The sequence below is a fragment of the Odocoileus virginianus genome, chromosome X (genome assembly GCF_023699985.2).
Source record: "Odocoileus virginianus isolate 20LAN1187 ecotype Illinois chromosome X, Ovbor_1.2, whole genome shotgun sequence".
Lineage (NCBI taxonomy): Eukaryota > Metazoa > Chordata > Mammalia > Artiodactyla > Cervidae > Odocoileus > Odocoileus virginianus.
This window is the reverse complement of record NC_069708.1, coordinates 16,591,210-16,605,707: the sequence shown is the minus strand read 5'-3', so window position 1 is coordinate 16,605,707 and position 14,498 is coordinate 16,591,210. Positions and strand designations below refer to the sequence as shown.

The 14,498-nt window shown below is 42.8% G+C and overlaps 1 protein-coding gene and 1 pseudogene across 1 annotated transcript in view; both read left to right on the top strand.

Moving 5' to 3' along the window:
- The window catches only part of EFHC2 (EF-hand domain containing 2), a 220,482-nt gene that overhangs the window by 39,499 nt on the left and 166,485 nt on the right, over positions 1-14,498 (top strand). The gene's annotated exons all lie outside the window — the stretch shown is intronic.
- LOC139033111 (protein ENL pseudogene) lies at positions 9,115-11,275 on the top strand (annotated as a pseudogene).

Below are 14,498 nucleotides of genomic sequence, written 5' to 3'. Positions count from 1 at the left end.
GCTTATTTTAATTATGCTCCTCTATTTAAATACCTATTCTGACTATGAAATTCATTGTGCTGTTTAGTGTGGTAATAGTTCTTTTAATAAGGAGGATCCTTCAGGGACACATGTCATTATCATAAACCTTTTATCAGAGGTATAAATAATTGAGAGCACATGGCTGTTCATTCTAGGGCATCAGAAATGGGGAGGTGGCAGGGAGGGCATGAATTCCACATTATTGAAGGTGGGGCAGAAATGCTTATCTTCACTGTTGTTTTCAATTTTGTCCCATTTCCTTTTCTTATATCCCATCTCTCAACCTCCTTAATCCTTCCCCTTCCATTCTTTTGACTTCTTTCTCTATTTTTCTCTTTTACTGGACTTTGTCTATCTCTTCAACCCTCCTTCTCTTTACTTTCATGCGTTTTTCTTCATCTTCCATCATGTGTGCCCTATTTAACTTCCTTCCCTTTCTCTGTCTTTTCTCTGTCCCAGGTCTTGTAATTGCTGACTTCTCTTTTTAGGGAAGTAGAATTATTCATCATCATTATCATGATTATTGCCAGGGTCTTTTCCTTTACCTCTAGGATTGGACCCAGGGTACATTAGACCCAAATGGAGTGTTGTTGGAAATGAACTCTGTACATTAGCTGGGGTATCCCTAAGGAACATGATCCTCCTGCAGTGCCCCGTAATGGAAGGAGGTGTAGTAGAGACTGCAACGGTTTCGTTCAGACAGTTGGATTTAAAACTTGGATTTGCCATTTATTACCTATTTCATCTGGGCTACGTTTTTTTTTTTTTTTTTTTTTTTTTTGGGCCATACTGTGTGGCATGTGGAACTTCTCTGACCAGGCATCAAACCCTTCCTCCAAATGGAAGCATGGAGTCTTAAACACTGGACCACCAGGGAAGTCCTGGACTGTGCTTTTAACCTCTCTTGGTCTTAATTCCTTCATCTGTCAAGTAAGAATAACAAACCTGTCTTAGAGTTACTGTAAGCGTCAGATGGACAATGCACATCAAGTGCCTGGCTCATCCTACCTAGTCCTGAAGAATTAACACTCCTGTTTTGCTTAAGACTTGGCTTATTTTCTTACATGGGTTAGAGAGGGCAGTGTTCCCAGGGGAAGTGAAGCTGGGAGTATCCCAGTTATCTCCTGTGCTGCAGGATTCTTGCATTTTTCTTTGGCACAATTCTGCCATATTTCAGAGGAACCAGTCTGGAGGTGCTGACATTGAGACCAGCGAGTTCTAAAAATGTAGCCATTAAGCTATTGATGCATTGCTCTTTCCATTTGTTCCCCAGTGTTCCATTATGCTGTGGGTATTAAGGTGGCTTAAATTTTTTTCTATTGTTTAAATAAGAGAGTTTGTCTTGTCTTCTATTTGAGCAAATTCACTTAATGGTCTTTTAGGAGAAAGGTTTGATAACTGCATTTATTATTGTTTTATTTTTCACTATTCTGAACTAATAGCAGTCAGTAACAGACTACTACAGTTGTATTTACATTCCGATTATTCTAAACTCAAAGATTTTACATCATTATCATCTAGGTTCTAGAAACTTCATGTAGTCCTTTTATGTTTAATCAAAATTTTTACTTCCTTTGTAGTCCACCCTGTTGTTTCCCTCCTTTTTAGCCTAAAATATGAAATCTGTCTTTGAGTGTATTTTATTCTGTCTCTGGTTCTACTTGTTGATTTTTTCATCTAGTATTTCAGGGTACTTTTTTTTAATTTTTAAACTTTTTATTGAAATGTAGTTGATTTACAATATTATATTAATTTCAGGTATATAACAGTGATTTAATGCTTTTATAAATTATATGCCATTTCAGATTATTATAAAATAACTAATGGCTATATTTTCCTGTGCTGTATAACATATCCTTGTTGCTTATTTATTTTATATGTAAGTGTTTGTATCTCTTAATTCCCTATCCCTATCTTGCCCTGCCTCTGCCCACTGGTGACAAATGCTTCTATCTTTGAGTCTGTCTGTAATATTCATTTATTTTTTAGATTTCACATAGAAGTGATAACATGTAATATTTGTCTTCCTCTGACTTATTTCACTAAGTCTAATTATCCTCTAGCTCTATCCGCATTGTTGCAAATGGCCAAATTACATTCTTTTGTATGGCTGAGTAGTATTCCACTGTGTGCGTGTGTGTATCACATCATCTTTATCCATTCATTCATCTGTTGATAAACACTTGGATTGCTTCTATATTTTGGATATTTTAAATAATGCTACTGTGAACATTGGAGTGTATATATATTTTCAAATTAGTGTTATCATTTTTTTCAGATATATACTTAGGAGTGGAATTTCTGGATCATGTGATAGTTCTATTTTTTAGTTTTTTGGTGAACCTCCATACTGTTTTCCATAGTGGCTGCACCAATTTACATACCCACCAGCAGTGTACAAGGGTTCTCCTTTCTTTACATCCTTGCCACATTTATTATTTGTAGACTTTTTGATGATAGCCATTCTGACAGTGAGACATTTTGATGATGTCTCACTGGTTTTGGTTTGTGTTTTTCTGATAATTATCGACCTACATTTGTTTTTACATTTCTGTTTGAATTTCAAAAATGAAACTATTTTTAGTTATGGTCTAGTTGGTCTTATAGTCAGCTCTATTAATCGAAGCTTTGATTCTTACTGATATGTAATGCAGACAATATTATTAACATGTGTTCCAGCTTTCTCCTTATCCCCACGTCCTGCCTGCTGAACAAAAATTTGTCTTTGATCATTCCACTTTTCCCCCTCCTCCATCCTTTAAGGATTCTTCAAATTTTTCAGTCAGATTCTCAGGCTTTGGGGGATGTAAAGGGAGAGGGATGGAGAGAGTTGGGGTGAAGAGGGAGAGAGGGAGATGTCTTAGAGGCTGATGGTGAGGAAATGTGAGATTGATAAGACTCAAAAAAGAGGAAAGGCACTTTTTTTGAGAAGAGGCAATATGAAGCATAAATTAGTTCACCTTCAGAGGGCCACACATACTATATACTACCATGCTCTTATAACTTTGTACCTGCTGTTCCCTCCACAGAAAATGCCCTTACCCACTTGCCCATGAATTCAGTTCTTTCACTGCTCAGCCTTGAAGATGCATTTCACATGTCACCTCCACCGTGATGCTTTCTTCTTTATGCTCTCAGGTGGTTCAGCACTTCCCCCTCCTACTGGAGCATTTTCAGACCCCTGTTAAAATAATCCTGTTACTCTTCTCTGTGTCCTTCACTGAGCTGAAATATCATGGGAATCTTGTGACAGTTCAGGAGATAATGGTTAATCTGTGGCCTCTGATGCTAGGCAGTGGGAGTTCTAACCCCAGTTGTCCTATTATTCTTTTACCTTGAGAAAGACCTTGGATAAATTGTTTACCTTCCTCAACCTTGACTTCTGTAAAACAAGGATAACAATGATACCTATTTTATAACTGTGTTGTAAGGAGTAAATGAGATAGAGTATAAAAGCATTTAACACATTGCCTGACCCAGTGTATTAATAACTAATCAGTGTTGGCTATTTAAATTTATCTTTCAATTCTCAGAGCCTGGCACAGTGCCTGATACATCAGTGCTTGGTAATCTATGCTGAATGGCTTTGTAAGAATATTATTAATATTTTGTTTTTCCTAATGGCTTTTCATTTTATCTCTGGTGCCTTATAATTGTTTGGAGGTACCATTCCCTGTTTTGCAATTATTTGCATACAGTCTAATCTCCCTTACTTGACTGTGTAATCTTTGTAGCTGGAGAGATTGTTTTACTGAATGTTGTACCCTCCACATAGAGCTTTGAACTTAGCAGGTACTCTGTAACTGGGTTGGTCTGTGTTACTTTGCTTTTGATACAGGAACCTTTCCATATCAAATATCCATTTTGTGATCTCACCTGTTGATGAACTTGTGGAAAGTAAATAACATACTTTGAAACCAATAGGATAATCCAATGTACAGAGGAGTCCAGCTTATTGAGTAATTATTAGAATTATACAATTGATTCTTTCAATTAGAGAACATAAAAGACAGCTTATCTAAGCCTCTGTCTTCTGACTCATTTGGGTAGAATCCAGCAATATCTCAATGATGGCATGAAAGAGTGTTTTTGCCACAATCCTCATTATTATTACCTCTGAATATATATATTATATAATATTTGGTAAATTATATATTTTTCCAAATATTTTTCCTTTGTCTTTTATATCGTGGGTGCTGTTATGTATCTTTACTACTAAATATATGAATATTCATTTTTCTCTATTCATTTTATGAAACCCCATGATTGGCAATGCGATTTCTGTTGGATAGGGTGACCTGATTCTTCTCAACCTAATTTTTTCAGGAAGACTGATTTTTAAGCAGTGGGTCTGAACCCTTCCTCTTAGTAATATCAAGTATTTTTTAAAAAAATTAATTTATTTTAATTGGAGGCTAATTACTTTACAATATTGTAGTGGTTTTTGCCATACATTGACATGAATCAGCCATGCGTGTACACATGTTCCCCATCCTGAACCACCCTTCCACCTCCCTCACCATCCCATCACTCAGGGTCATCCCAGTGCACCAGCCCTGAGCACCCTGTCTCATGTGTCAAACCTGGACTGGCGATCTGTTTCATATATGATAATATACATGTTTCAGTGCTATTCTCTCAAATCATCCTACCCTCACCTTCTCTCACAGAGTCCAAAAATCTGTTCTTTACATCTGTGTCTCTTTTGCTGTCTCGCATATAGAGTCATCATTGCCATCTTTCTAAATTCCATATATACGCATTAATATACTGTGTTGGTGTTTTTCTTTCTGACTTACTTCACTCTGTATCATGGGGTCCAGTTTCACCCACCTCATTAGAACTGATTCAAATGCATTCTTTTTAATAGCTGAGTAATATTCCATTGTGTATATGTACCACAGTTTTCTTATCCATTCGTCTGCTGATGGACATCTAGGTTGCTTCCATGTCCTGGCTATTGTAAACAGTGCTGCAGTGAACACTGGGGTACATATGTCTCTTTCAATTCTGGTTACCTTGGTGTGTATGCCCAGCAGTAGGATTGCTGGGCCGTATGGCAGTTCTATTTCCAGTTTTTTAAGGAATCTCCACACTGTTTTCCATACTGGCTGTACTAGTTTGCATTCTATACACTGCAACCAACAGTGTAAGAGGGTTTACTTTTCTCTGTACCCTCTCCAGCATTTATTGTTTATAGACTTTTTGATAGCAGCCATTCTGACTGGCGTGAGATGGTACTTCATTGTGGTTCTGATTTGCATTTCTCTGATAATGAGTGATGTTGAGCCTCTTTTCATGTGTTTGTTAGTCATCTGTATGTCTTCTTTGGAGAAATGTCTGTTCAGTTCTTTGGCCCATTTTTTGATTGGGTCATTTATTTTTCTGGAATTGAGCTGCATAAGCTGCTTGTATATTTTTGAGATAAATTTTTTGTCAGTTGCTTCATTTGCTACTACTTTTTTCCCATTCTGAAGGCTGTCTTTTCACCTTGCTCATAGTTTCCTTCATTGTGCAAAAGCTTTTAAGTTTAATCAGGTCCCACTTGTTTACTTTTGTTTTTATTTCTATTACTCTCCAAGGTGGGTCATAGAGGATCTTGCTTTGATTTATGTCATCGAGAGTTCTGCCTATGTTTTCCTCTAAGAGCTTTGTAGTTTCTGGTCTTATATTTAGCACTTTAATCCATCTTGAGTTATCTTTGTGTATGGTGTTAGGAAGTGTTCTAATTTCATTCTTTTACATGTAGCTGTCCAGTTTTCCCAGCACCGTTTATTGAAGAGGCTGTCTTTGCCCCATTGTATATTATTGCCTCTTGCATTGTATATTCTTGTCAAAAATAAGGTACCTATAGGTGCATGGGTTTACTTGTGGGCTTTCTATCTTGTTCCATTGGTCTGTAGTTTTTTTTTAATTGTGTTGTCTTTGCCTGGTTTAGGTTATTAGGGTGATGGTGGCCTCGTAGAATGAATTTGGAAGTGTTCCTTCCTCTGCAATTTTTCAAAAGAGTTTTGGAAAGGTAGGGATTAGCTCTTCTCTGAATGTTGGATAGCTCCTGTGAAGCCATGTGGTCCTGGGCTTTTGTTTTTTGGGAGATTTTTTTTATCGTAGCTTCTATTTCAGTGTTTGTAATTGGGTTGTTCATAATTTCTATTTCTTCCTGGTTCAGTCTTGGAAGATTGAAATTTTCTAAGAATCTATACATTCTTCCAGGTTATCCATTTTATTGCCATAGAGTTTTCATAATAGCTTCTTCTAATCCTTTGTATTTCTCCATTGCCTGCTGTAACTTCTCCTTTTTCATTTCTAATTTTGTTGATTTGATTCGTCTCTCTTTTGTTCTTGATGAGTCTTACTAAAGGCTTGTTAATTTTGTTTATTTTCTCAAAGAACCAGCTTTTAGTTTTACTAATCTTTACTATTGTTTCTTTAATTTCTTTTTTCATTTATTTCTGCTCAGATCTTTATGATTTCTTTCCTTCTACTAATTTTGGGGGATTTTTGTTCTTCTTTTTTCCGTTGTTTTAGGTGTAAAGTTAGGTTGTCTTCGATATTTTTCTTGTCTCTTGAGGTAGGATTGTATTGCTATAAACTTCCCTTTTAGAACTGCTTTTGCTGCATCCCATAGGTTATGAGTTGTTTTGTTTTCATTGTTATTTGTTTCTAGAATTTTTTTGTTTCCCTTTTGATTTCTTTAGTAACCTGTTGGTTATTTAGAAACGTGTTGTTTAGTCTTCATGTGTTTGTGTTTCTTGCACTTTTTTTTCTTGTAATTGATATCTAGTCTCATAGCATTGTGCTTGGAGAAGATGCTTTGATATAATTTCAATTTTCATAAATTTTCTGAGGTTTGATTTGTGACCCAAGATGTAGTCTATCCTGGAGAATGTCCCATGTGCACTTGAGAAGAAGGTATATTCCATCTGCATTTGGATGGAATGTCCTGAAGATATCAATGAGATCCATCTCATCTAATGTATCATTTAAGACTTGTGTTTCCTTATTAATTTTCTGTTTTAATGATCTGTCCATTGGTGTGAGTGGGGTGTTAAAATCTCCTACTATTATTGTGTGACTGTCAATTTCTCCTTTTATGTCTGTTAGTGTTTGTCTTATGTATTGAGGTGCTCCTATGTTGGTTACATAGATATTTATGATTGTTACGTCTTCCTCTTGGAATGATGCTTTGATTATTTTGTAGTGTCCATCCTTATCTCTTGTAATCTTTATTTTAAGGTCTATTTTGTCTGGGAAGAGGATTGCTACTTCATCTTTCTTTTGCTTCCTGTTTGCATGGAATATATTTTTCCATTCTCTCACTTTCAGTCTGTATGTGTCTTGAGGTCTGAAGTGGGTTTCTTGTAGACAGCATGTATATGGGTCTTGTTTTTATATCCATTCAGCCAGTCTGTGTCTTTTGGTTGTAGCATTTAATCCATTTACATTTAAAGTAATTATTGATATATATGTTCCTATTGCCATTTTCTAATTGTTTTGGTTTGATTTTGTACATCTTTTTTCTTTGGTTGTATTTCTTGACTATATAAGTCCCTTTAACGTTTTGTTGTAAAGCTGATTTGGTGGTACTGAATTCTCTTAACTTTTGTTTGTCTGAAAATCTTTTTATTTCTCCATCAATTTTGAATGAGATCCTTGCTGGGTACAGTAATCTTGATTGTAGATTTTTCCATTTCAGTACTTTAAATATATCCTGACATTCCCTTCTGGCCTGCAGAGTTTCTGCTGAAAGATCAGCTGTTAAGCATATGGGATTTCCTTTGTAAGTTACTTGTTGCTTCTCCCTTGCTGCTTTTAATATTCTTTCTTTGTGTTTAGTCTTTGTTAGTTTGATTAGTATGTGTCTTGGCGTGTTTCTCTTTGGGTTTATCCTGTATGGGACTCTTTGTGCCTCTTGGACTTGATTGACTATTTCCTTTTCCATGTTGGGGAAATTTTCAACTATAATCTCTTCAAAAATTTTCTCATACACTTTCTTTTTCTCTTCTTCTTCTAGGACCCCTATAATTTGAATGTTGGTGCATTTGATATTGTCTCAGAGGTTTCTGAGACTGTCCTCAGCTCTTTTCATTCTTTTTTCTTTATTCTGCTCTTCAGAAGTTATTTCCACCATTTTATCTTCCAGCTCACTAATTCTTTCTTCTGCTTCAGATATTCTGCTATTGATTCCTTCTAGAGTATTTTTACTTTCAGTAATTGTGTTGTTTGTCTCTGTGTGTTTATTCTTTAATTCTTCTAGGTATTTGTTAATTGATTCTTAGATTTTCTCTATTTTGTTTTCAAGGTTTTTTATCATCTTTACTATCATTCTGAATTCTATTTCAGGTAATTTGCCTATTTCCTCTTCATTTATTTGGACTTCTGTGTTTCTAGTTTGTTCCTTCATTTGTGTAATATTTCTCTGCCTTTTCATTATTTGTTTAGTTATTCTGTTTGAGGTCTCCTTTTCCCAGGCTTGAAGGAAAGTTGAATTCTTTCCTTGAAGAAGGTTAAATTCTTTCTTTCTTTTAGTTTCTGCTCTCCTCAGGTTGGTCCAGTGGTTTGTGTGAGCTTTGTATAGGGTGAGATTTGTGCTGAGTTTTTGTTTGTTTGTTTGTTTTTACTCTGATGGGCAAGGCTGAGTGAGGTGGTAATCCTGTCTGCTGATGATTGGGTTTGTATTTTTGTTTTGTTTGTTGTTTAGATGAGGCGTCCTGCACAGGGTGCTACTGGTGGTTGGGTGATGCCTGGTCTTGTATTCAAGTCATTTTCTTTGTGTGAGTTCTCACTATTTGATACTCCCTAGTGTTAGTTCTCTGGTAGTCTAGGGCCTTGGAGTCAGTGCTCCCACTCCAAAGGCTCAAGGCTTGATCTCTGGTCAGGAATGAATATTCCACAAGTGGTTTGTTATGGTATTAAGTGAGATTAAAACAAATATCCAAAAATGAGAAACCAAAGATGAACCCCAGAGAAATGGCAGTTACAAAATCAGGCAAACAATAATTAAAATAATGGAATATACACATATACATATACACCCATGAGCAAAGTGAAAACAGTGCAATAAAAATAAAGTACAGTAGACTGGCCCACCAAATGAAGGAAATAAAAAATTATATTTACCAGTTAAGAACAAAACTGGACCCAGGCTGGTGGCGGTTTCTGGTTCCGCGGGGCTGGCGGGCGGGCAGGTGGGAGGGCGGCCTGGAGCTGCGGCTGCGGCGAGTGACGCGGAGCCCGGGGGCAGGGCAGGGCGCCAGCCATGGACAATCAGTATGCAAGGAGCCCCCCTACAAGGTGGAGGAGTCGGGGTATGCTGGCTTCATCATGCCCATCGAGGTGTACTTCAAGAACAAGGAGGAGCCTAGGAAGGTTTGCTTCACTTACGATCTATTCCTGAACCTGGAGGGCAACCCGCCCGTCAGCCACCTGCGCTGCGAGAAGCTCACCTTCAACAACCCCACCGTGGAGTTCCGGTACAAGCTCCTGATGGCCGGCGGGGTGATGGTAATTCCTGAAGGAGCAGAAACGGTGTCCAGGCCCAGCCCCGACTACCCCATGTTACCCACAATTCCACTCTCTGCCTTCTCTGACCCCAAGAAGACCAAACTGTCCCACGGCTCCAAGGACGCCAGCAAGGAGAGCAGCAAGGCCTGCAAGGCCCACAAGGCGACCAAGGAGCACCGGGAGCGGCCGCTCAAGGACTCAGAGAGCTGGGGTGCCTCCAAGGAGCCGGAGCGCGAGCAGACCCGGAGCGCCAAGGACGCATCGCGGAAGCTGGGTGAGGCCCGGCCACCCAAGGAGGAGAAGGCCCTGCCACCCAAGGCTGCATTCAAGGAGCCCAAGATGGCCCTGAAGGAGACCAAACTGGAGGGCATGTCCCCCAAGGGCGGGCCCCCCCCACCACCCCCGCCCAAGTCTTCCAGCAAGAGGCTGGCCACTGCCGACTCACCGAAGCCCAGCGCCAAAAAGCAGAAGAAGAGCAGCTCCAAGGGGTCGAGGAGTGCCCCCAGCACCTCGCCCCGCACCTCGTCTTCCTCCTTCTCGGACAAAAAGCCGGCCAAGGGCAGCGCCAAAGGGGGGAAAGTCAGGGCCGAGAACGAGTCCAGGGAGATCAAAAAGCCCCCGGAAGTGGAGGAGTCCAACTCGGAGGATGAGGCCTCCTTCAAGACTGAGTCCACCCAGTCGAGCCCATCCAATTCCAGCTCCAGCTCTGACTCCAGTTCAGATTCGGATTTTGAGCCGTCTCAGAACCACAGCCAAGGACCCCTGCGCTCCATGGTGGAGGACCTGCAGTCCGAGGAATCTGATGAGGACGACTCTTCATCAGGCGAGGAAGCCGCCAGCAAGACGAATGCAGGGAGGGATTCCAGGTTGAGCTTCAGTGACAGCGAGAGCGACAATAGCGGAGACTCCTGCCTGCCTACCCGGGAGCCCCCTCCGCCCAAAAAGCCACCTCCACCCAACAGCAAGGCATCAGGCCGCCGGAGCCCAGAGCCCTGCAGCAAGCCAGAGAAGATCCTTAAGAGGGGCACCTACGACAAAGGCCTACACTGATGAGCTGGTGGAGCTGCACCGGAGACTGATGGCCCTGCGGGAGCGCAACGTGCTGCAGCAGATCGTGAACCTGATCGAGGAGACTGGTCACTTCAACGTCACCAACACCACCTTTGACTTTGACCTCTTCTCCCTGGATGAGACCACCGTGCGCAAGCTGCAGAGCTACCTGGAGGCCGTGGCCACATGACCCTGGGCCGGGTGCCGGGCTGCAACCCTGGGGTCCTGGGAGGCCACGTCCGGGCCCCGCCTTCTCCCTTCTCTCTACTCACCCGCCTGCAGCACTGCCTTAGTGACCGCCCTGTCCTTGGCCCACATGGCCAGCTGTACTTTCCTCATCAGGAGCCCTGGGGCAGAGGGGGGCCAGGCCGGCACTGCTGCTCCCCGACACCCAGGCCTGTTACCTGGCCCCCCCTGGGAAAGCGGCTTGTGCTGGAGGCGGCACCGGGCCTCACTCCTGAAGGGGAGGAAGCGTGCCCTGTGTTGGGGGCCTGGCTCCATAGTGGGGCATGTGGCACAGCTTCACTGCCCGGGCCCTCTGAGCAGCGGGGGCCCTGCCTCCAGCCTCTCCAAACGGTTCAGAACACACCCGCCATGCTCCAGGACCTCAGAGGGCCCCCGCTGCACCTGGACGGGCCCCACTCACCCTCCCGTGAGCTGACACGGTTCCGTGTCAGCTCTCACTGTGTTGGGACGCGTGCTGTATAGTCCTCTCTCTGTTATATATGTGTCTGCACTCTAGGTACCGCAGCGGGTTCCAGGGGTGTGTTTCCATGGCAGCAGTGCACTCTGGGGGGTGGGGGGTGTGTAAGGCGGGACTTGTAGGTTAAGATGTCTCCACTGGCCTTGTTGTCGGGCTGGAGGCCGAGCCGGAGCGCCAGCCGGCCCCTCCAGGGGTAAGGAGGACGCCTCTCCCTTCCCCCGGCCAGTGAACACTATGCGCCGCCATCTCCGGAAGCAGCTCCGGCCCGGGGCTCGTCCTCTTCCTCCTTCCATAGGATCCTCTTCCTTCTGTTGACCGAGTCTTCAAACTTGGAAAAAAAAACATGAGCTTTTGCCAAATAAGACGGGATAGTTTGTGGAGTGTTTTGCGGAGCGTCAGGACTCAGAGCCAACCCCTCACGCCTGGGCCCCGGCGGGCAGCAGGCCTTCCCACCCCTGCGAGTTGTGCCAGTTCAGGGCCAGAGACCCAGCGCCTCACACGCCTGAAACTCTCCAAGGGCCAAGCCAGCTCCTCCTCCCCACCCCGGCCGGAACGTCCTTGTGGGGAAACTCCTGGGCCTGGGGGCCTGTTCGTGCAGCCTCTGCTCTCCCAGACCTCGACTCCAGGCTCCTCTGGCCCCCACCGGCTCCAGCAGAGGAGGCCTGGACCAGAGCTGGGCTCACCTCCTCCCCCACCGCCGTTGGATGGCCCCTCTCTTCCCGGTTTGTGAGTACTCACGTGGGGTGCGCCAAGCCCCCCTTCCCTGTGGTCCCCGGGCATTGTCAATGCTCCAGTTTGGTCTGTCAGGCAGACCCCCAACACTCCCTCAGGAGCCCCGCCCCCAAGGCTTCCCCAAAAGCCAGACTTGCTGGTGAGACCCCAGGACCTGGGGAGGCCCAAGAACTTTCCGAGGAAAACGCCATGACTCCTCGCCACCTGCTCTGAATCTCTCCCAGCCCCACTGCCTCGAGGTATCAGGAAGAGGGCAGGCTGCGTGGCAGGCTCTGTGCCGCCATCCATTTCCCCAGGCAGGCCAACAATACTCTGAAGTGGGGCACCTCTCCTCTGGAAACTAAGACATTGGACAGAAGGGACTGGCCTGAGGGCAGCAGCTGCCGGGCCCTCTGTGCACAGGGGCCGCCAGGGTCACGGGTGGGAGCCTCAGTCCAAGGGCGCTAGTCTTTTTCCTTCTCGAGGAGCTCCTGACTTGGTGACTCAGGCAGCCTTCTGCTCAGGAGCCGGGCTCTGCGCCGGAGGCAGCTAGAGGAAGGCTGGGCTCATGGGTCTGCCCTTAGCAGCAGCAGAAGCTGGCCCTGCTTCTGATTTCCAGGGCCTTCAGAAGCACCAACCCATTTCTGTTACCTCCTCTGGCCAGAAGGCCCCTGCGCTGTCCTCTGGACCTACTCTGGGCTCATTGCTGGCCCTGCAACCACCTGATGGACGTGCCAGGCAGCCAGGGCCCTGGCCACGGCATTCCCAGCTGCTCCCCCACCCCAGCCCCAGCTGCCCGGCAGCTGGGCCCACCAGGGCTCTGGGGAACACTTCCATAGGAAGGGCTGGCACTTTGTGATGGCCGCGTGTTTAGTGTTAACCCCCTTGCCCCCAGTGCAAATCCCCGTGTTTTGCTCTCACCTGAACAAAATGTAAACCGATGCCTGAAAGCGAAAGGTATCGAATACCTTTCTTACCCACAAGGGTTTTTTGTTTTTGTTTTGTTTTTTAACAAAGAATGTGTCTCACTAGGAACTAGGACACTCATCAACCTGAGACCAACTCCTGGATAAAAGGAATAAAGGAGAATCGTGTTTGTAATAAGACAAAAAACAAAACAAAACAAAACTGACTTAAGCACAAACTGGAAAACAAAACTAAAGCAAGGTGCCAAGTGGAGAATAAAGCAATGAAAACAAATCTAATAAATATGTTGAGAGGAAAGGAAAGAAGGAAAAGAAAGACTAGATATGCAAAGTTAAATAGAGGTTGATGAAGATTTATACATTAAAGATTAACTCTAAGGGGAAAAGAACAGTAGGAAAGGTAAACAAAGGAATAAATGTAGAAAAATATAGTAGGTTTAAAAAAATTAAAATTATAAAAAAGGGAAAAGAAAAAAATGGAAAAAGAAAAAAGGAAAAAAAAGAAAATTCCACAGAACTGCAGAAGCCCAATGTAGAGGCAGAGGTTTATAACAATAATAGAAAGTGTGACTGAATATACACATATACATATACACCCCTAGGCAAGATCAAAACAGTCCAACAAATATAAAGTACAATAGATTGACCCAGTGAACAAAGGAAAGCAAATATTATATCTACCAGAACAAAACTAATTAGATCACAAACTGGAAAACAAAACTAAAGCAAGGTGCCAATTAGGGAATAAATAATGAAAATAAAACTAACAGATATGTTGAGAGGAAAAGAGAGAAAGAAAAGAAAGAGCAAACAGACATGCAAGTTAAACAGAGGTAGATAACGTAGATTTATATACATTAAAGATTAACTGCAAGGGGAAAAGAACAGTAGGAAAAGCAAACAAAGAAAACATAGGGAAAATAATAAAGCAAACGTAGGAAAAATAATAATAGGTTTAAACATTAAAAACTAAAATTAAAAAAGAGAAAAGAAAAAATGAGGTAAACTCCATGGAAGTGCAAAAGCCCAACACAGAGCCAGAGGTTTATGACAATAAAAAATGTGACTGAGGAAAAAAAGAAAAGCTCAAAACTTAATTGGATTTCTTCATGCCAATAAAATCTATAACTACAACAGAGGGGGAAGAAAAGAATAAAAAATCTGAAAGAATCTACAGAACAAGTCAAAAAATAAAAATAATAAATGTTTTTCTTGAGTCACTGCTGTCAGAGTCCTTTCCTTCGCTGGGAGTCACAGTCCATCTTAACTTTCTAGGATGCCCTCCAACACTTTGTTGATCTCTGGACCTGCTGTGGAGGCAGCTCAGATTCTACTCTGGTCCTACTCCTGTGTGTTCTTGCCTCTAATGTCCACAGTTATCAGAGCTAGTGCGTTTTCTTTTGTGGGAGCTCTCAGTGGCCTCTTATATATTCCATAGACACAGAGTCTGCTTAGTTGATTGTGTGAATTTAATCTGCAGTTTGTACAGCTGGTGGGAAGATTTTGGGTCTTCTTCCTTAGCCACATTGCATCTGGGTTTCAATTTCCACCTCTGGATATGGGTCGTCCACTGGGGTTTGCTC